The 21,850-nt window shown below is 36.3% G+C and overlaps 1 protein-coding gene and 1 pseudogene across 1 annotated transcript in view; both read right to left on the reverse strand.

Annotated features, from left to right (window-relative positions):
- Positions 1–21,850, reverse strand: part of GALNTL6 (polypeptide N-acetylgalactosaminyltransferase like 6) — a 433,557-nt gene that overhangs the window by 373,820 nt on the left and 37,887 nt on the right. The window lies entirely within an intron of this gene.
- LOC148223948 (uncharacterized) lies at positions 6,869–9,994 on the reverse strand (annotated as a pseudogene).

Here is a 21,850-nt window from a genome sequence, read left to right on the forward strand (position 1 = left end):
ATTGTAATACTGAAGCTAACCAGAATTATAAGCTTGGCTCTGAAAAAATATCAGTGCAGTGAACAGAGAAAGCAGTGCAGTTAGAGGTCCAAGAAATAATGGGGAATTTATGTGTTTATATATAAAATATGTAAGTGCATATGTTTCATAAAATAACTTACTTGAGTGAGCAAGCTATGAAAATGCAGCAGTCCAAATTTTCCAGAGAATAAATAATGGAAAAGTCTCATGATTCTTTCTTGAACTGTTTGTGAACATACATGTTCTTTCAAGGAGAAGAAATATCATGACTTAGCTAACCACCAGGGGTCAAGATAAAACTGAGGCTAATACTGAAAACACCATATAATTTTATTATAAGTATAATAATTTCATATATCCAGTTGTGCCACACATTTATTTAGCATTCTCTTTTTCCTTTTGAAATGACATAGTTATCATCAATATTGCTGGCATCTGTCATGGAAGTACCTGGAAGATAAAGGAAGAGTATTTTGCACCCTTAGCACTGGTATAAATCACAGTCTCTTACCCCTAAAACTTCTGTGTGACAACTTATAATGGGCTTTTCTCATCTCTCTGGGGAGACAACAGGCCTTAAATGTGTAATCATCACACTATTGTACATTACATAGTGTTTATGTCTCACCTTTCTCTGCATATATTATTGTGTTTACAGTCATGGTGGCATAAGGATTATAGAGCTACAAAACTATGTAACTCACTAATACTAACTATTGCTGTAATAAATGTAATTCACTTAGTTATTTTAAAATAGCTATGCTTTATTACACATTAAAGAAACATCAAATCATATTTCACATATTACCTTTACAGAGCTATTATTAGTAAAATATTCCTTAAATCTCCTTTTGTTTAATTTAATTTTCTTCAGCTTTTCATGAGTTTTAACCCACAAACAGTGCCAAAAAATTTTCCATGACTATTCTCCCTCCAAAGCATTTTTTGAAAATTTTCTTTGAAAAGCCATATAACAGGAGATCTTCATACAAACAAGGCATTCCGTTTACCAGCTGTTTCCCATGCAGGACAGATTTTGCCTTTGAAAGGTTTTAACAAGCCTGCTGGCTTTGGGCTGCCTTGTTCAGCTGCTCTCCATTGATCATGAACCTTCCCAGGGTGCTCTCTACCTGCTACTAGTTATTGTGGGGTTGCCACACCAAGAGAAAAGCAAATCCTCTTGTAAAATCTCCAATTATATGACTCTTAGCCAGAGCTTCTTTATGAAAGCTGTCACCAGCTGAGAGTACAGACCATGCATCTTATTGTGGAACAAACCCACTAAAGCAACAAGAACAAAAGATATGAATTTAAATTCCATATTTGTTCCTGTTTTTTTTTCTTTTTAGTTTTTTTACCTCTAAGCACAGCCAGTGACTTTGATGAGAAAGACCAGATCCTATATGCAAGCTGCTGAAGAAAAGATTTGTTCTTATTTATTAGTGTAGATTTCCTCTGCATTATGATAGGTCTAATCTGAATGCAAGAGAGTGATTGGAAGATTCAAATGAAAACACCAAATGTCTGGATTATAACTGTTCAGAAAAACACTTAAGCATATCTCACAAAGACTAGAAAACTCTATCTTCAGAGTCACTAACATTCTCTATTTAGTAATAACAGCAGCTGCTGATTCACAGCGATTGTCCTTCTGCAGCAGATTTATTTGGAAACAAGTATTCAATAGTAAAATAAAAGCATATGACCAATTTCTCAACTCTATTCACTGAGGATGTATTAATAATCCTTTATTGTTAGGAACACTACGAGGCAAAGACAATACATTATAATAGTCTAAAAGATAATGGGAAATTAATAAAGTGAACTTCTCATCATTCCCTTTCCATTTACAGTCAATCACTGACAAAGCTCAATTATCACACCTCACTATATCATTAGTATTGAAGTATAAGAACAGACTTTGAATAAGTTAGGTCCAAAGTGAGATTAGGCAAGTTCTAATTAATACAGGATTTTAGGCATATTTTTCAAAATATTCTATCTTTATTCATATACTCTGTTTTTGCTTCCATTCCATCAATTAATTGCATTTCTCTTTGGTTATTAACCAAATAATTAATTAATTTTTGCACTCCTGACTTCGCTGATCTTACAGCAAAGATTACACAGACACTGGGCATAAAACTCCCTTTTATTTCTATCTGGGGATCAAAGATCTTTACTGGGGATTTCCAGGAAAAAGTCCCCATGCACCTTTGGAAGGCAAGGCATGTTTGTTTTCCTGCTACTCTTCTATCAACATACATGTAATCTTGTAGCATCCACTACATATGGATCCAGAATTACAGATTATTCCTTGTAAAAAATACAGTAATTCATTTTTATAAATTCTTTATTTCCCCACATTCGAAAGAAACATTCTGTAAGGTGAAGCAGGAAATAAAATTATTTTCTAATGCTATTACTACTACTATTATTACTACTGCTATTGCTACTACAGTGTTTTAGAGCACTGTAGTTTTAAAAATAACTGTATGAAAACTTTTCATTAATCGGAATCTCTGGAACAGATTCTGGCATATTTTGTCACATTTGATATATGATAACTGAAAGACTTTTTCTTTATGTCAGCAGTTTAATGGAGATTAAGACAGTACTATTGCAAGTGTATACGGAAAAAAAAAGGTACCTTTTCGTTTTACCTTTATTCAGTCAAGAAAAATCTGCACTTATCCACTGCAACATAAAGAGAAATTAGATACTAACACGGAACTATTTCTGCTTGGCTCTCCTGTAAGGATGCAAGAGGAGGGGCAGGAGAATACTCAATTTCTCTAGTGTTACTTTTTCATCTGTCAGGTGATGTGAGACATCACCACCATTTCTCTTTCAAAGGTTATTCCATAGGGGCATTTTCACTGACTGAGCCTGTGGAAAAGGACACAGATAAATTACTGAAACAAAGGGATAGGCACAGAGACCTCACAGTTTAAAAAGATACCACATGGAGTTTTGTTTTATAAGAGTACGGAGACGGGGAAAAAAAGAGAAATGACTACAGAATCACAGAATTGAGAGGGTTGGGAGAAACCTGTGGAGGTCATTCAGTCCAACCCCCCTGCCAAGGCAGGTCACCTGTGGCAGGTAACAAAGGAACTCATCCAGGAGGGATCTGGATGTCTCCAGGCAGGGAGGCTCCACAATCTCCTTAGGCAGCCTGTTGCAATGCTCTGACACCTTCAATGTAAAGAAGCTCTTCCTCAAGCTGAAATGTCTTGTGGTTTAGTTTATGGCCACTGCTCCTCATCCTGTCACTGGGCACCACCAAAAACAATCTGGCACCATCCTCTTGGCATTTCTACACATGTCTACTATCACATGATAAAATATGGTAGCCTGCTTCCAACTCACTTGGCTTAATCGTGTCTTCTTCTGGGCTGATTCAGGCTCTGAAGTTGACTGGTGAAAAATTCGGAAACTAATAAATTGTTTTCAGACAAAAAGATCTAAGGAAGATGATACTTTTTGCAACAGAATTATCTGCATCAGCAATGTGAAATGAGAACAAAGCAAAACTGGAACCTTTCTGGCTTTTCCAGAGCATCCTCTGACAGGTAACAAAAACGACTGCTAGTATACTATCTCAGGGGAGAGACAAAAAAAAACACTAGGAGGCATCTACACTAAAGTTAAATAATAAACCATTTCAATGATAAATAACACAAATGAGCAAAAAATCTTGTCCATTTCAGTTATATTTTAATTGACAGGTAAAAGAGACAAAGAGAGGTGTATCTATTCTGATTTTTTTAACCATAGAACTTCTCAGGGGTAAAATAATAATAACATAAACAGATCATTTTGCAATTAAACACTGAATTTAAAAGAAGTTTGCAAATCGTGTGGTATTCTGCCTTCAGTCTTTTTTTCATTTACCCAGTGAGAGATCACAGAATTGTTTTTAACAAAATATTTTGGAAGATGTAGTTTTTTCCTCCAAAATAGTTTACTACTGGTGCAAAAGCCAAAGACTGTATACTCCTTTCAAAAGATCAATGTAAGTTAAAATATAAAACAGAGTAAGAACTCATCTACTATTTACAAGAGAGAATTTACAGGTATGACTATGCATGAATATGACTATGCAGGTTATCACAGAATTCTCCAAAAAAGAATTCATTAAGGGATAATAAAAGTGATCTGTAGACAGATTAGATATCTCAAGTTTCCCTATTAATGTGCTGTCTGTTTGGGGCACAGCTTCTGTATTCTCTCAGTGATATTTATTTAACAAAAAAAAGTCACATGAGACTGGATGAAAGCAGAATTTTCCCAACTTACTACAAGTTTAGCATTGAGCTATTTAAGGAAAACCCAAAATTTCAGGATAAAAACCTCTCTTTTAAGAACTGAAGACACTAATACATTTTTAAAGGGTGAAATTCACTTGTATGTGGAACATCAGTTAAAGGACACAAACACCAATTGGTGCATGCAATGAATTTCATTTTATCTTGAGGACAAAAGCTCAGGTTCAGATGGTCAGAATTCTATTTATGTTCCCAAGAACTTTGGTTCTGGAGACTTACAGGCAGTCAATAAAGAGAACGATGAAAGGCAGATCTGGGTAGAATTTAGGTCAGCTGGATTTACATGTAACATCTCACCTCTGCAAGCTGTTGTGAGCCACCTTGCTGACTTTGAGAGCTCTGACTGAATGGAACAAGCTCAAGGACGAGACCGTTTAATGTGTAAACAAGTGATCTACCACAGAAGTGAAATCTTCCCTAATCAAATACTTTGCATTAATACCTGGAGAAAGAACACTTGACTGTGTGGTAAAATTACTTTTATTGCACTATCTACCACTCTTTACAACCAGTACCTCTCAAAGATTATTTAAAGATATAGCCATATTTTATCTAAAATTGCCCAACATCTGCCACACAATCTGCAAGTAGTTTTGACAGGAATTTTGTGAATTTTAAGTCTCCAATTTTGATATAATTCATATAATATGCTTTTAAGGTTAAGGCTTATACCACAGTGTTTCATAGAACTTCTTTATTTTTTTTTAATTGCACAATACAACACCAGTCTTTTCAAATCTTAAAAAAGGCATATCTCTCATTTTTAGCCTAGGGCCTAAAGAAACTACTAACCTAAGAACAAAGACTTCTAACTCTAAATCAAAATGTAACATTGAGGAAATAAATTCCCTATATAAGAAAGAAAATCTTCTTAACATATGTATTTATCTATTTGTGTTGAAACAGGATTACGTCCAGCACTTAATTGGTCAGGACATTAGTATGGTCTTGATGATGTAATTCTTCAGATATTGGGCAAGGAAGGAGAGCAAAAAAACCAATCTTTCCACATAACTATTTAATATAATAACACCCATTTAATTAACAAACAAAACACAGAAACTACACAAAGGGAACCTCAGTTGTATATTCACAAAGACGGGCAGGAGTCCTTGGTCAGCAGAGGGTAGATCGGGCAAACCAGAACCCTGGGTTCTTCTTGGCAACTGTGGGGCTTCAAAAGACAGTTGACCTCAGCTCAGCTGTGCTTCAAAAGGAAAAGCAGCGAGGCACATCTCCTTTGAAGCTACAAATCACCTTAAGAGAACTGGGTCAGCACCATGTTCTTCTGAATCCCTGCAAGCACTTCGAAAGCTAGAGGGGAAGTCTTTAATACCATTTCTGGCTGCTTCCAGTAAGATGAAAGAAACTACCTTAAGTTATCCCGAAAATATCGAAAATTCTAATTTTTGACCCTTTCTTCTAGAGATGTAACAGTGTGACTTCATCAGGTTTAGGAGCACTCTTCACCAAGTCATCATCCACGTCAGGAGGAGATCCTTACATTTTAATCCTATGTTCTCTCATGTTTTCTATCTGTGAATTAGAAAGGAATGTTTGAAAATGATAATAAAGAATTACTACTGGTATCAGAAATGGCCACAATTTCAACCCTTTTCAGAAACAGAATGATACAACTGTTCTGCTCCAGGAAATACCATCTGAGGATACACAGCACAACCACATACAGCAAGTCAAGCACAAACTATTCCCCTGCTCAATGGCCCTCAGAGATGACATTTAAAATTAAGAGATGTGTAATTCTAAAACCCTTCCAGTGACTGTCAACTCTGACTGGAACCTCGTTTTCTTTAAGGATACACATTTTTGTGTAGTACAGTGATGCTGATTAGAGTTATCAGATGACTAATGAAATCATATCAGATGTACAGTTTAAATAAAACTAGCTATAGACCCTAACTTTATAAAATACTAATTATTTGTCAGAATTAATTAATTATCAGAAATTCCCATCCAGATTTCTCAGCTTCATAATCAGTCTCCACTGAGCTTACTAGAGGGGAATCAATCTACTGGACACACCTATTTAATTTTTTTTCCTCTGACATCTGGATAGGACCGAAAAACGAGACTCCATCTCCCCTCCAGCTTTTTTTACATCCCATCCCACAAGCAACTTCGGGTTCGTTACAGTCTCCTCCTTCACTGTAATGATATTTAGCTGTATCACTCTTCTGACCATCTCCTTTCAAATATATGCCCAGTTTTGGAAAATTCAAATAACTGAGCCCATTAATTCTTTGTATATTAGTGCTGCACAAAAATAAATTAAAAAACAAAACAAAACTAAAAAGAAAACAACAACAACAAAAATTTAAAAACAAACAAACAAAAAAACAAAAAAAACCAAAAAAAAACCAAAACCCAAACCTATGCTTAAGTCATTCAAAGACTGTTTTTGTATGCTGTTTCTGTTATGCAATCTACTTGGAAATAAAGTTATAAGCAAATCTAGAGACAGCATGAGAAACATTTTCCTCTTATGGGAAAATTCTTTACTCATCAGAAATATTCACTATTCTAGACTGCCAATTAATCCTTGAAGCCATAAACCATTCAACTACATTTTGACATGAGTGAAGACTGAAATAGTCCAGAATTTTGCTTTGAAGGGTGTGGGGGTTGACTCTTTGATCTTTTGGGCTGCCCCTAAGAGATGTGGTGCTGGCCCATAGAGATGTGAAACCCAGTTTCTTCTGTGTTAAAGAGACAGGAGGGGTCCATTTCTGTAATTGATTAATTAATCTGAGGGTAATGCAATGCTACCAAGCTGATGGAATATGATGTGGGGGCACTTGGAACCACCTTCCTCCATGTGGCCACTGAGCAACAGACATCCTCTGGCTCTTTAGAGACCTTACCACTTTTTAGATTGCTATAGATGATTTCCAGCATTATGACTCTCTCAAGTGCTGGATACAGTCATCGGCAGTGATCCTCTTCCCTAGGGAGTTCACAAGATCTTCCTAAAACAGGTGTCTTGCCCTCACACTTGAGAGGAGCCATCTCCAGAGACTGCAAATTGCTGCTCCTTTTTCGATTCCTCTTTCAATTCCCCATTCTCTAGCAAGGGATCCCAGCTGTTGGGCTTCATGACCTTCTAGCTGCTGTCGGCCCTGTTATGCCAGCATTGAAATAGCCAGGCAGAAATCCACCCACCTGGTGAATGGTTGTAATCTTTTCACCAGTCTTGGAAGTCCTGATGATGTCAGGGACCAGGTAACTGGTTTCCTCTTTCATTTGTTTCACTCCTTTTTATTTCTTTGTTAAAGGAACAGCTTCTTGATCTAATGCCTCCTCTCCTTGTTTCCCTGCTTCTTCTTCTTCCTCTATTTCTAATGGATGATATGGACATGTACCTTGCCATATCTTTTTTTTCCCCCCACTACTGGGGCAATTACTGTAGTAGTTGTTGTTTGAGTCCCTATCTCAGCCATAGAGTCCTCAACTGTAGTTTGGGTTCCTGCCCCAACTAGTTATTGAGGCAACTACTGCCTCAACAGCTCAGTGCTCTACAGAGTATTACAGTCCTCTGAGAGTACTGAACTGTGACTTGAGGCTGAGGGCCCAGTACAGGGCAAGGGCTGGTTTTCATTGGGGTAGGCAAGGCAGCCTTCTATTAGGTCATGTCTCAGTGTGCCAGGGTTGGTTACCTATTCAAGTGTGAAGTCCCAAGTAACAGGAGGTGATAACCACACTGGGAACATGCCCAAATCCTTCCACACACCCTGCCAGCCAAGAACTGCATGCCTCAGGGCAGATTTCAGTATCTCCTCACCTAAAATTTGTTTTCTCTTACACCAGGATGACACCAGATCTCACAAACCCCATAGTGTGCCAATAGTACTAGTATTATTAAAGTATTAAACAGCACACATAAAGATGAGTAATGACCATGGGAGCCTGCATTATAAAAGCATTCACATCAATCTCAGGCAGGGAAGAAGAGGTCTATTCCCTCACTGTCCACAGAAGATAGCTTCCCTCACATAGCTAGGCTGTCAGTGTCAGGGCAAAGCACAGAGCCATTGTTTGTGTTAACATGTTCCCAAACTCAGCAAAATAAAGAGATGAGCAGCACAGCCAACGAAGTCTGTGTCACACACAGGAGCTTGCTAGATAACTTCTTGTCTCCCCTCCCCGGATCTTGCCCACCCCCAAGCCCCTCGATGGGGGAATGCTGAGACAGCACTGAAGCTCTGCCAGCCCTGCCCAGCAGTACCCAAAGCACTGGGCTGATATCGACACCTTTCCAGCTCAGCCAGACCCAACACAAAAAGAAAAGTTCACAACAAGCCACCTCAACTGTCCTTCGATATTCTACAAATCGCCAGATTAAGAAACACATGAAAGCCAATAGGCACAGCAAGAATTGAGGCAGATTCACATTTCACAGCCCAAATTTCTATCCTGTTGGTTAATAGTTTAAGGAGTAGAAACTCCATCCCTGCTTGCTCCTCTAAAGTTTTTAAGAGTCTTGCATCAAGTACCAAACCTAAGTATTTGCTGGATCCTCTGGCTATGGGGATCATGGACAACACTTCAACAGAAATTAGTGAGATAAAATGAACACTGTTTATCAGTGAAGACTCCCCAAATTTAAATATATTCTTAAAAATATGAACATCTATCATTCTCACAGGAGAGAATGAATCAGAGGGCATTCCATTAAAGAAATAGTGTATGAAAAAAAACACTGCTGAAAACAAAAAGCTATATAAATATACTTTGAAACATCAGAATACTTTAATTCTGAGTTATCCCCTCAATCACAAGTACCTAGAATGACATGCTTGCTTGAAAACTGACACTACACAATAGCCTAGCGTGCTACTAATCATATACACTGTGCTCAAACCAAATAATGAAGAGGATCACACTTTCTCCTATAATGACATTCAACTTCCTGTGTCCGAGATGGCTTTTTAAGCATCACATTTAAGATCCTCTGCTAGGGTAATCTGGCACTTGAGATCTTTGGACTTTTCTGTTTCAGGAGTATCCACCAAACTATATCCATGTGGCCACTATGCTGCCATACTTATGATGACATTCTTTTTGACTTTACTGGAACTGCAGTCTGAACATGCAAAACTTACACTGAACCTGAGAATCATTTGGTTGCATTTATTTTATTCATTCTTTTTCTACCAGACAATAAAACAGGTAACAACTATGGCTGTATCTGCTAAAGGTCAGGATATAATAACTGCACATCATAAAATGTAAAGTTACTCTAATTCATAAATTCTATCATTTTGATACATACATACACATAATTATGAACACATAACCACATTACAAATAACTAAAATGGCTATTTTTTTCACCCTGTAATTACTACTACTGATAATTGAGAGAACTGCAAATGAGAGACAAGTATCTGAACCCAGAATAGAAAACCCTTCTCTATTTGATATCTCTACCTAGTGAAGATTTTGCCACTTATGCTACCAGATCTCAGCTTTAATTTAAGCCACTGTCAATCAAGATTGAACACAATATCCTAGAACTGGAAATGAATGTCCACACAGGTGATGCCATTGTACCCTAGGCCTCATTTGGCAATGATACTCCCTGGATAACACATCTTGTGCACCTCCATGTAAGATAACAGCCATGCCAATCTTGTCATAGTGATAAAAGTTGCCAGCAGTATAAAACCTTTATCAGTTATTTTTCTGCTTATCAAATATAAAACCAGTAAGAGACATCATACTGTTATTTCCCCATTATTTTCCTCAACAATAGGCAACTTTGGGAACCCTCCAATTTTAAAGCAGTCCACCTTGCCATATTCCTTTAAAATAATTGGACTGGGCAATATACAAGTTTAAGCAGAGATAAAATAAAATAAACTTTCAAGAAGGAGCGTCAGTACTCTGGAAGAACAGCTGCTTCGAGTGGCATTTAAGGCTCCTAAGAAATTTATTGCCCGAACCCAGCAATTTGAGAAAATTAAAAACATAAGAAATATATGGTTATAAAAAATCATTTTAGCAATAATTTGCAATCAACTGATGAAATTCATAATTTAAACTCTCACACTGCAAATTGCATGGCTCAGTTTTGCACAGCTAGAAGAGAATGATGAGATCTTATAACATACTGTATTAACCATTATTAGCAAAAACTGCATAAAATTTCATATTAAATGAGGTAACATTATTTCAGATTTGAAAAGGTGTATTTATAAGCTAGCAAACATATTCAGTCTTTCAGTAAATTCTAAGATAAATGTATATTGTTCATATAGAATACAGAAAAATATTTATAAATACAAATGGAAGGACTTAAAATGATAAGTCCTGATTTACATATGATCTTGTTTTCCATTATTCAGCTAGAGTGAGGCTCCCAAATTGAATTTTAAAATATCAAGATTTAGTTCTCTAAGGATGTGGACTTTATGTGTTTAAATCATCTGTGAATCAGGGAATATACATTACTTCCATCTAAGCATAGGTAGCTTTTTTTAAAATGTAACTTACTTCTGCTCCCAGGCAATACATTGATGCAATGACTGCTCTTAACTCCAGTTTCAGAACATGTTAAAAAACAGTATATTTTACCACTGAATGTATATACAGATATATGTGTATACAGAAGATGATTCATAAAAACTTCTTCTAAAACTTTGCCAGAATTGTTTTTTCTCTATAGCTGATAATAAACAAGAAGCATTACAAATAATTTTAAAGCCTATATTAGAAAAGACTGTAGAGATTCCTACTTTGTACTCTAATCTGTCCCTGGTGTTTCAAAGCTGATGTTCTTGGCGCTTCATTTTAGGAAGATGGCTGATATGCATATGCATGAATTTTTACAACAGAAATGCTAATGTCCATCAATGTTACCTAGTCATAAAAATGACAGATCTAAGAAATGACAAAGACAACTCTATGTTTGCAGAAGAGGAAATTTTCTTATGAATAAATCTTGTTTTAAGACCTACAGGGCATCCTATTTAAACTGCAATAGCACTCACTAATGATTAGATATGGGTTTATTCCACACCATATTTTTCCACTACAATGAATTAAATAAATTTATTAAGAAATAATTTGTTGATATAACTTCCATTAGCTGAATTGATGAATTAATTAAACAGTGGTTTAAAATGCTGGAGCAATGATTTCCAAAGTTTACTCTGGAACTCTGTAAGATTGTGACAGTACTTTCTTGTTAGAAATCTGTCTTTTGCACTTTATATTTCCCCAGCACGGTCATGAAACAAACATCTGTGAGGGTTTGAAATACATCTACGCCGAAGGTCACTACCTAGAGAGTGAACAGCTGTGCACATCCATCTGGGTAAACCCTGGCCGTTTGGCATGAAGACACATGGCATCATCAGCAACATTAGACACAGACTGGAAACTTTAGGAAAATTTGGCTTTATATTTCTAAAATTTTATTAGATAATTGTGGTGTGCATGAGGTTTCTCTTTAAATTCTATTCAAGCAAGTAATACCCCAGAAAAAGATCATTTGTGTAGACAAAACGCCTTATGTCACCAATTACTTTGTCTGATTAGATCAGATTATTCTATGGTACTTGAGAACCAACATACCTTCACCAGACTTTGCACGATCATTTTTTTTTCTTTTTTAAAATACATATATGCAAGGGAATTACTGATTTTTTTTTTGAGGGGAAAAAAACCACCCCAACACTTAAGTTATATATTTGATATGCAAATCCTCCCATACATGAGTAATTGTTTTGTGTATCTCCACTGGCTTCAATTAACAAGGAAATCTAATGGACACTTTAGAGCAGTTGGGTACATGATTTCAGTGTTGGAAGAGTATCCTCATTATCATACAAAGACTGCAACCCCATTCATGGAAAACATCCATCCCACTCGGTGGCATTCAGCAAGTGTTTCCATTATCACACATTGTCTGTTAAGGAGCTCTTTCTCTCCAGCCACCTTGGAAAACATAAATCTATAATAAATAATAAATCTAAAAACTATAAATCCTGCTATGAAATGACAGGCTTACCAGTCAAGCTGCCTTATGTAACTGCTTGGTTTTGTGCCTGAAATAATGCTCTCTGATCATGGATTTTCACCTGGGAGGACTTTGGTCTTTGCTGTTCCCACTCACGTAAGGTTTGCACAGTATAGGCCTAAAATACCAGAGTTAGAGCCAAATGAACTGGTGGCTCCAAACAACATCATAAACAAGCAAGGCAGATGCAATTTCAAACCCAGAAGCAGTTTGTGTTACATCATTACTAATCTCCAATCATAGTTACTGATGTCATATTTACTTACTGATGTTATATTTAGTTACTTGGGCAGTATCAACTCAAGTATCTGAGATTTTAGGTGGGCTTTCTGAGGGAAATAATTCTTATTTTAATCAAGTAGGACATTGCTTTGGACTTGTTCAAGTTGTAATGTTTCTGTGCTACAGATCTGCCCTTATAACTAGGTTAAAATGAAAACATTGGAGAAAGATTTGGCATTTTATAAACAACACAGAAAAGTTTTTGTTTTCTTTGCAATGCATAGCTAATACAGTTTTGGATCCCTCTCAGCTGCAGCAATGGTGTGTTGCTCATATCCAGACCAACGTTCTGGAAGGAGCCTCTTTCAGAACCTGAATAGTAAGAAAGTTCTTTATTTCTCCTTTTTTTTTTTTTTTAACTTAAAACTTCTCACACCTAATTTTATCAAAATTGACACGTTGTCTTATTTTGAAAGCACCGGATTAAAACCCTGTGCTTAGAGGTAAGTGGGCTTTGAAATGCTTCATCAGATATAAATCTCAAAGAGCTCCTGCTGCCAAATGGCAAGTACATGGACCAGCTGCATGCCAGTGGATATCATTGGGATTTTCTTCAAGTGAACAAAGAACACATCTCACATCTAGAGAACCTTATGAAGGAAAAGCCTACTGTCACCAGTCCAAGTCTCTGCAGCTACTAACATTTTAAAAAGGTAAAGATCTAGCATTCCTAATTATGACGACAAATATAAACTCTGAAACACAACATTTGACAAAACTTCTTCAGGTGTTCCTTGCTGCTTTTACCAGTGCCTCTAGCTACATCTTCTAGCTTCTATTTTTAAAATCTCTTTTCAAAGTATTCAGGAAAGAGCAGACTTTCATTACAAGTTGCTTTAAGACAAATTGCTGATGACTAGAAGATAAGCTGTGTGTCACACTTGTTAGACCTTAATGCACAGAAAACATACTTTTTCAGATTTTAAATGCAGTATTTAATTAACAAATTTAGATAAGCCAAATATGTGGATTGCACTTCAATAATGCTAGAGATCACTGTACTGATAGTGTTGCATTAGAATGCAGAGTTAATGTATTCACAGCATGCAAATCTCTTATACTCTTTTGGGATAAAGATTATGGTTTGCAGAGATTTTATTTTTCCATCTCTCTCCAAACATGAAGGTTGTATTTTTTCACTTTAAGTGGAAGCAGTGTGCAATTGCATCTCTGCTGATTTTCTCTAAAAATCTATAAAATGCTAGCCACTAGAAATAAGGAACAATTCTTATTGGGATTCCCATCCATATCTCTCTCACTGACCCTCAAGTCAAGCTAGAAGTTTTTAAGACATTTTCAACAATGAGCAAGTCAAATTTATGGATTAGAGTTTCAGAACTCTATTCCTTTGCTATAACTATGTAGGCTGGGCAATGGGTTCTTTATTTGTTTGTTTTTGCAATCTGTTAGTTTGTACAACAATGTAACTTCACAGTCTCACAGAACTGCAACAGTATCTGTACACGAAAAACTCCCACATGCTTCTGTGCCTCCCTATGAATGAGGTACAGAAAGTACAGCCCATTTCAAACTGAAAAATAAACTTTCACTTAAGAAAAAAAAAAGTAACCTTTAGTTACTGAACCGGCTCCAGTAAAGTATTCCATTGGGGTGGGAGGGGAAAATGGAGAAGAAGAAAATCACACAACAAAAATACCTAAATATTAAGTGCTAATCTTCCAATACTTCCATCTTTGTTAATGACAAGTTTCATTACACCAGATGTCTGTCTCCCCCAGCTGTCCTTCTACACTCTCAAAGAAGTGACATGACCATGAGAAGTTCAGCAAAAAGAGACAGCATACTACCAATTGCACAAAACTGCAGGGATGATATTCAAAATAAAACTGTTGAGGCATCCCAGTTGATGTCTTCATAAAACCAACAATTAAACCCTTACTCACTGTCCTTGAAAGTAGTTGAGTGCAGCCCCAATTAAAAGTCCCACATATGTGCAACGGTGAGTTAACAATTCTTTTTGCCATTCTCTCTCCTTCAGAGCTCATTAATGCACTGCTGTTACTCCCCCTCCTGCAGATCATCTTTTATTTCCACAGCATCCAAAATAACTTCCTTGTCCGCAAAGCTGGGAATTTTTTTGTTTTATTTCTGACTATTTCTTTAAACAGTTTACAAGGTTTTACTATGAGTTTCTTCACTCACTTCTACGTATAGAAGTATATATTCTATATATATTCTATATAGTATATTCTATATAGAATATACTTACTTCCTCATGGGAGCTTCTATGAAATCCAAATTACAATGAACAAATGCAATAACGTGCTTATTTCTTCCTTTCCTCTGTTGACTATCAGACCTAATTATTCTCAAAATAAAAATAAACCAGTCTAAAAGCTCCAGGGACTATACTGCTTAGCCACTCACTATAAAACTATAAAAATGTCAAAACTGCATGAAAAACATTTCATGGAGACATGTAAAATTTTGTGCTTCTGCTGGACATTCTGAGTGTTTTCACTTGTAAATTTACTTTACTTAATTTTTCTATGAAAGAAAAAACCCACTTTATTCTTATCGATGTAGTCCACTTCCCAGCCTGTAAACTGTGCATTTCACTGACCATTTTTATGTCCCTACTTTGTTTACTGAGTCTTCCACATTCAGCATCTTATACCACACAGCATCTGGCTGGTGCTCATTGGGTCTGCTTTCAGCTTAGGAGGAGTCACACAAAATATTCCCATGCATCAAACAATTTTGCTCTAAGTCCAACAACTCTCCTGTTTGTCTCTCTGGAAGGGTGCAGTCAGCATCATGTATGTCACTTATTGGAATTTAAGTGGAAAAAAAAGTAAGTTTTATCATGGTATTCATGCTAGGGATTTGATTCAGGGATGGGGTTTACAATCATAGCTTTTTAAATATGATGTATAAAAACTCATATTGCAACAGCACATGAATCTTTAAAGAAGCTGCTACTGAAAGACCAAACACTGAAGTATTCCTCCTCCTAAGAAGGTCCACCATAACCTGCTCAGTGTCCTTAAGCAGTTTCGGAAGTCCTTTTGAGTTTTAAAATAAAATGCTTTTTCTGTTATATAAACTGCATCAATAAACATATTTGTTCAGGAAGAGGATGTTAAATGTCAATTATTGTAAACGTTCATTTGAAGTTTTTTTCCACTAGAGTTTTTGCATTTTCTTTCAGGTTTGTGGAATTTAACAGCATTTTTCCTGAACTCAGCTAGTGTGATAAATTATTGAAGATTCAAGGAGACAAGTTCCTCAGCACATTAGAATTAACCCTGAAGTCAGTAACATTACAGCACTTTATACCACTTAAAAACTTAAAATCTGATACAGGTGTTTTAAGTGTTTGTCTGCAATTTTGTATCTCTCTGGAATATTTTTAATTGAAAGTGAATTGTGTAAACTGTTTGGGCTGTCATAATCTTTTCTATGGCTGGAACTTGCAATTCTGCAACCAAACTACAATGAGTAGATTATTAAAGTACATTAAAAAATAAGAATTCGAGATCAGATAGTTCTATAACAGGCTTCCTATTAGCACTTTTCTCTCCTTTCTCTCTCTTAGCTAAAATAAAATGTATCTATAAACAAAATAATCACTAGATTAATATACATCAATATTAATATCTAACATAGATATCTTATATATTAAATGTTTCTGTCTTTTGAGTTTCAGTTTTTGACACATAGAACATCCCTATCTCATTCCTCCCCCATGGCATTAAATATTATGGACTCTCTTGGTTAGGATGTTATGATCACAGCTGAACATAATCATACCTAGTACGTAAAGAAAAAATCTACCATGGTTTTCTCCAGAAAGATAAATGGAGAAAAAGGAAGGAGAAATGGGGACTGAAAAAGGAATGAAACACTGCAGTTACTTCTCAATAGAAACTGGCAAATACTGGAAGTACCACTCTGAGATTTCAGATACACTGTCAGAATCTAACAAAACAATAAATTTTAAACAATTAGAAAGGATGCCAATAAGAAAAGCATGAATTTGATTGCATAACAAATGTAATTGTAAGCTTGGGTCTTGAAAATACACAACACTGCTCTTTCACACAGGCAAATATTTTCTCTCTGTTATTACTTGTAGTTAGTTTCCCAGTAAGATGTGTCCCTGAATGCACATTTGTATACTTTAGTATTTTCCTACAAAAAGTGACTCTTATTTTCTGCCTATTTCAGTTCTCCTCTACTTTACAAAACGTCAAATTGTTTTAACATGCACTGTCTGCAGCACTTCTCTGAGCTGGATGGAAGTAGATGGAAAAAAAAAAGCTCATCCAGACAGGCACTGCTATCAGCTGAGAGACAGCAGACATTTTACTTGGGCTCTGCTGTGCTGGTAGTTTCCAACTCCATTCTGAAGAGCAGCTGTTGGCTTTGAGAACAATTCTCTACTCTGCCTCAGCATAAAATCAAACACATTACATCACAGATTGTTCTAATATGTATCCACCTCATTGCGTATTTTCACACTTGGCAATAATCTCTGGTGGTCGAACTAAGTGGCTTCTCAGGCCAGGGTGGCTCACATGGACACTGCTCCCAGAAGGACATTCCTGCTGCTTGGCCCCAGCTGGGAGCCTTCGATGGCCCAAGACATAATTTTGTGCTTTTTGATTCAATATACTTGAAGCACTGTGAAGGCTGTGGTGCAACTTGTCTGTGCATTTATAACACAGTGCTGAAGACTTCCACTGCATGCCATAACAGCAGTGAACTTTTAGGAAAAAGATGTTCACTTGGATAAGACTGAAAAACCAGAAGAAACAAACTGAATTTGAGAGTACAGAAGCACAGCTTCATCCTGCCTAATACCAGCTTCCTAGTTAAAAAAATTATTCCACAATCTACCCCAACATTTATCAATTTTTATTCCCTACAAATCACTACCATTATGCTGTTTCCTACTAAAATAAACACATGAATAATGCAGACCCTTTCCTTTTCTCATCTACCTTTACACTGTACAAACTTAAATGCCTTCAAATTCCCTTCAAATAACCACATATGAAACAGCTCTAAGGATGTATCATTATATAGGGCAACAAGATATTCACAGTATGTCGATTCTAAATTAACCTATTATATGCAAACGTTGTTGCAAATGTCCCGGTAATTTAGGAATAATCTCAAGATTTTTTAGGAAACATTGTGCACTCTGGTTTACTTGAGCTGAGGTTAAAAATTGCCAATGTGTGATATAATCAATTTAAATTAACTGCCTTGGAAATTATACATGCTTTAATATACTTTGCAAAAATATTTTGTTCCTCAATTCTTAAATGCCGATTTCTTCTACCACCTTCCCAAATTGGTTTGGAAAAACCATATCACAGAAACCTGCCTCTCAATTTTTGTTGGTTTTAACAATAATTGTAACAGTGTAATCAGTGTATTTAGCGTGTATTTTAAAACACTAGACAGACACAAGTAAAACATCTCTGAGAGCAAATTCCTTAATCTTCCTTTTGCTTCCTTCTTCCTTGACCATGTCCTGTGATGAAGGTCCTGTAACCTCCTTTGCAGCAGAAAACTCAAAGGTGCTGTGATTTTCTGTTTTTAAACTCATCTTCAGTTCCAGACACCTTTAGCTTTTCACTGGTAGCAAACATTTTCATTTTTAAAGAAGGATTCTTTCCTGCTACTGTCACACCACCTTTCTCCTGAAGTCTCCAGCTCCATCACTTTTACTTTTTCTCCCTTCCCACTGCCTCTTTTCTGTTTCTAATCCACCCTAATTGCATTAAAAAATGAGTTGAACTCATACAGTAAATCACAGTAGATAACCAGGTTATTTTGTATATAAACATATGAACCACACACAGTCTTATGGAAAGTATGGAGCCCAGCACCAAGCAGTTAATTCTTACTGGTTCTCAGATTTGGAGAAAGGCAGGGATAAAGGAATAGAGACACCCATTTGTGTCTCCAGCTAGTTCAAACTACATTAACTTTTAATATTTCCTATATTTTATTTTTCGAAGTACAGGGCTAAATCTAAGTCCACAAATATCTCTGTCTCTATGCCACACACAAAACAGGTAAATAAATCAGTCCCTTTCCTCAGCTTGGTTTGTTAGCAGCTCCTCTGTCCAATACTTAAGACTAACTACAAGATTTGCCTTTTCTCTATTGTGCTTGCTACCCATATTCTTCTTTTTCACGTTGTGATATTAGCACTGCAAAGATATCATTAGGTATCTTGAGAAAACAATGCACACTCAGATAATGTCCCTCCTATAATCTATCTTACATTGGACAATAACACAGACATATTTCATGCATAAATCAATGACACAATACAATCACTTTAGACAGACATAAAAGAGGTTTTCATAATACTGACCTATGCCATGGAGAAAAAGAAAGGAGGGCACAAATCAAGATGAGTGCAGGTCACTCATTAACTGAAGCAGAGAAAACTCAAAAGTCTGGCTACCTTTCAAGTCACATCTCTAAAAATCAGCAACATCAAACTTAGCTCCTGTGCTCTCATCAGTAATTCATAGCTTTTGAAAGGTGGACTTACCTGCTTTCTTTGTACTAGAAAATATATTTTTCTAATAGCAAAACTGGGAAAGAACAGTTATTAGTCAACCCAGTTTTTCAGTACAAAGCTCTCACTTTACAAAGCTTGCCATCCATCTGGATTTATACCTCAATTACTTTAATTCGATCACCCAGAAAAAAAAGGCATCGAATGGGCACTGTTCAAGTTCTGGTAAGCATCTTTTCAATGTATTTATTAGGTCGTCAACATACAAAAAAGATTCTTATGAAAATTCAAAGGTAGAGGGCAAGGGGAGAGGAAGGAAAACATTGAAAATCGGTAACTTCCAAGACCTTCAAAGGGTGCAGAAAATTAGGGTTTTTCTAGTTGGCCAGGTCAGAGAAGTGTTTTCCTTCTTCACTGTGGCAGAGTGCATAGCCCTCCTAATAGAGGTATGTCAGTATAAAATAAACACCTCTTGCTCCAGTCTTATCATTGTTCTGCTCCCTGACTTTTGTACAGCAAAGACCAAAGATGATTCAGCTTCCAGCTCTGAAGTCAGTCCTGTTATTGACTCCACTAACAGCAGGAGTAGAACAGAAGTAAATTTCCTCAAGAAGGATAATTCACTCTATGCTGCTTTTATTTCTGGCTTACAGTGATCTGGAGCAGACAATACCAAGGCACACATCACCTTATGTGTGCCAAATACTCAAGCCTTCAGCCTGAGAAATTGGGAAATGAAGCTATTACACCTGAGCTTTACCAAAATATTAATAATACTTGCCTTCTTGAAATAGATATTCTTGCCTTCTCACTACTATTCTTTTTCTTAAGGACAAGATATTTGTCTAACAAGACCTTCTAAGTCAAAGCTTGTATTTAGAGCTGAATTAATATCCCATACGGGGAAAAAACTGCCATGTAATTCCTTCCAAATTAGTCTATTTCTTTCAGGAACCTTGAGGACACTTTATTAAGGCACTAAGGCTACTGCAGGCACTAAGGCTACTAAGAACAATGGGAATAACCCATCAAGAAAAAAATGCTCTTGAAAACACCACTGGATGCTAGACCTGTCTTCTTGTTAACCTGTATTTCATACAGCAACAGCTGGCGCTTGAGACCAAGTCACAGTAATGCCAAATCACTTTCTCATACAAAGGATTACACCTTCTGCCAAAACTGACCACTTGCTCAGACTCTGATTTGAAAAAAAATGGTGGGGAAACTAAGTTTTATAAACTGTAAAAACCACTTCTTTCCTTGCAATGTCTCATGAGTTTTTGACCTTAGAGTAAACAGGTCACAGTGTGCCCTAAGAGCTCCTACTCACCAGTTGACTCTGCTGCTGTGTGTTTGTATATGGATATCCACTGTGAAAAGCCGCTGTGAAAGGCAGTTAATGCACCTAGAATGTGGAACTAATGTTACCTTTTTTAACTTGTCTGTAACTGTTTGGATGATATTGATCTGTTCTCATTTTTTCCATCATCTTTCTTGAAGAGAATCTAAACGGATCTGAGGAGAAAAATCTCTGTAACTGTGGATTAAAGAATTGACTGAGTCTCTCACAACAATGCAAGTTAACATTGTTAACGTGTGAACATTTCTCACATTGCCAGGACAATGAGAAGTTCACTCAGCTACCTCCAGTAACTGGAGCAAAGAAAGTTTATAGTACAGGTAAACCTCACTCTATTCCTGTTCATATAGTTTCCCTAGAAATTGCTAACTGTCAATGAGAAGAAAGAATTACGCATTTAGCTCATTGTGTAAGAGTCTTTTTCTCTCAACAAAATCCCATCATCATTATAGCTTCGCACTTATTTTCTATAATAGTACTCTCTCGCTGGAAAGAAGACAAGAAAACATGAAAGTGCCCCAAACCAAGAGTGAATGATATCCCAAAATACTAATGTAGTGAATATTTGATATTATTGATGATTTTTAAGGGACTTTTTTTCCTAAATCAAATGGCCTGTTTCATTTAACGTACCTTTGGTAAGTTATATTTAGCATTATTTAACCTGACTTCTTCTTCATGGTTTTCATTTTCTAAAATTCTAAAGCCCACAATTTAAGACAATGACTAAGGAAAATATGAAATTACCAGATTCACCTTCCTCTCTTACTATATAAGGAAAAAAAACCCAGCAACTTAACTAAGCCTTTTATTTATAAAAACGCTTAGTTATCAATCACTGTGTCTGACCCAAGTATTCTTTCTGTCTAGAAATTTTTGCTATTCTATTGCTTAACATGTTAGAAAACAAACAAAAAATATGAATCATTGTTTCAATACCAGGCAGCAACTATCTTTCAATCCTTGCTAACACATGGGAAATGAATTCATTCTTTACTGAAAGCACTGTCTTACTCCACTGGGGCTGTTTGTCAGCTCCTCCAGGGTGACACTAAATCAAGTTGCAAAGTACTGTAATGTAAATCACAGCCTAATTTACTTGTCACTGTGTTGTGACACTTGGTTAAAAATGCTTTTTAATTGCAAAGATAAATTATACATTAACAATTCTTGGTGGCAGTTTCAATACTGCATCAGATTATTTCACTCTAGAGAAAGCAGCTGAACAACTACACAACCACAAGCTATGACAGAATATTTTTAAATTGTCGGGTTGTTCAGATTGATGGTGTTGGTAGTGTTGTGATG

The sequence above is a fragment of the Sturnus vulgaris genome, chromosome 4 (assembly GCF_052056855.1).
Source record: "Sturnus vulgaris isolate bStuVul1 chromosome 4, bStuVul1.hap1, whole genome shotgun sequence".
NCBI lineage: Eukaryota > Metazoa > Chordata > Aves > Passeriformes > Sturnidae > Sturnus > Sturnus vulgaris.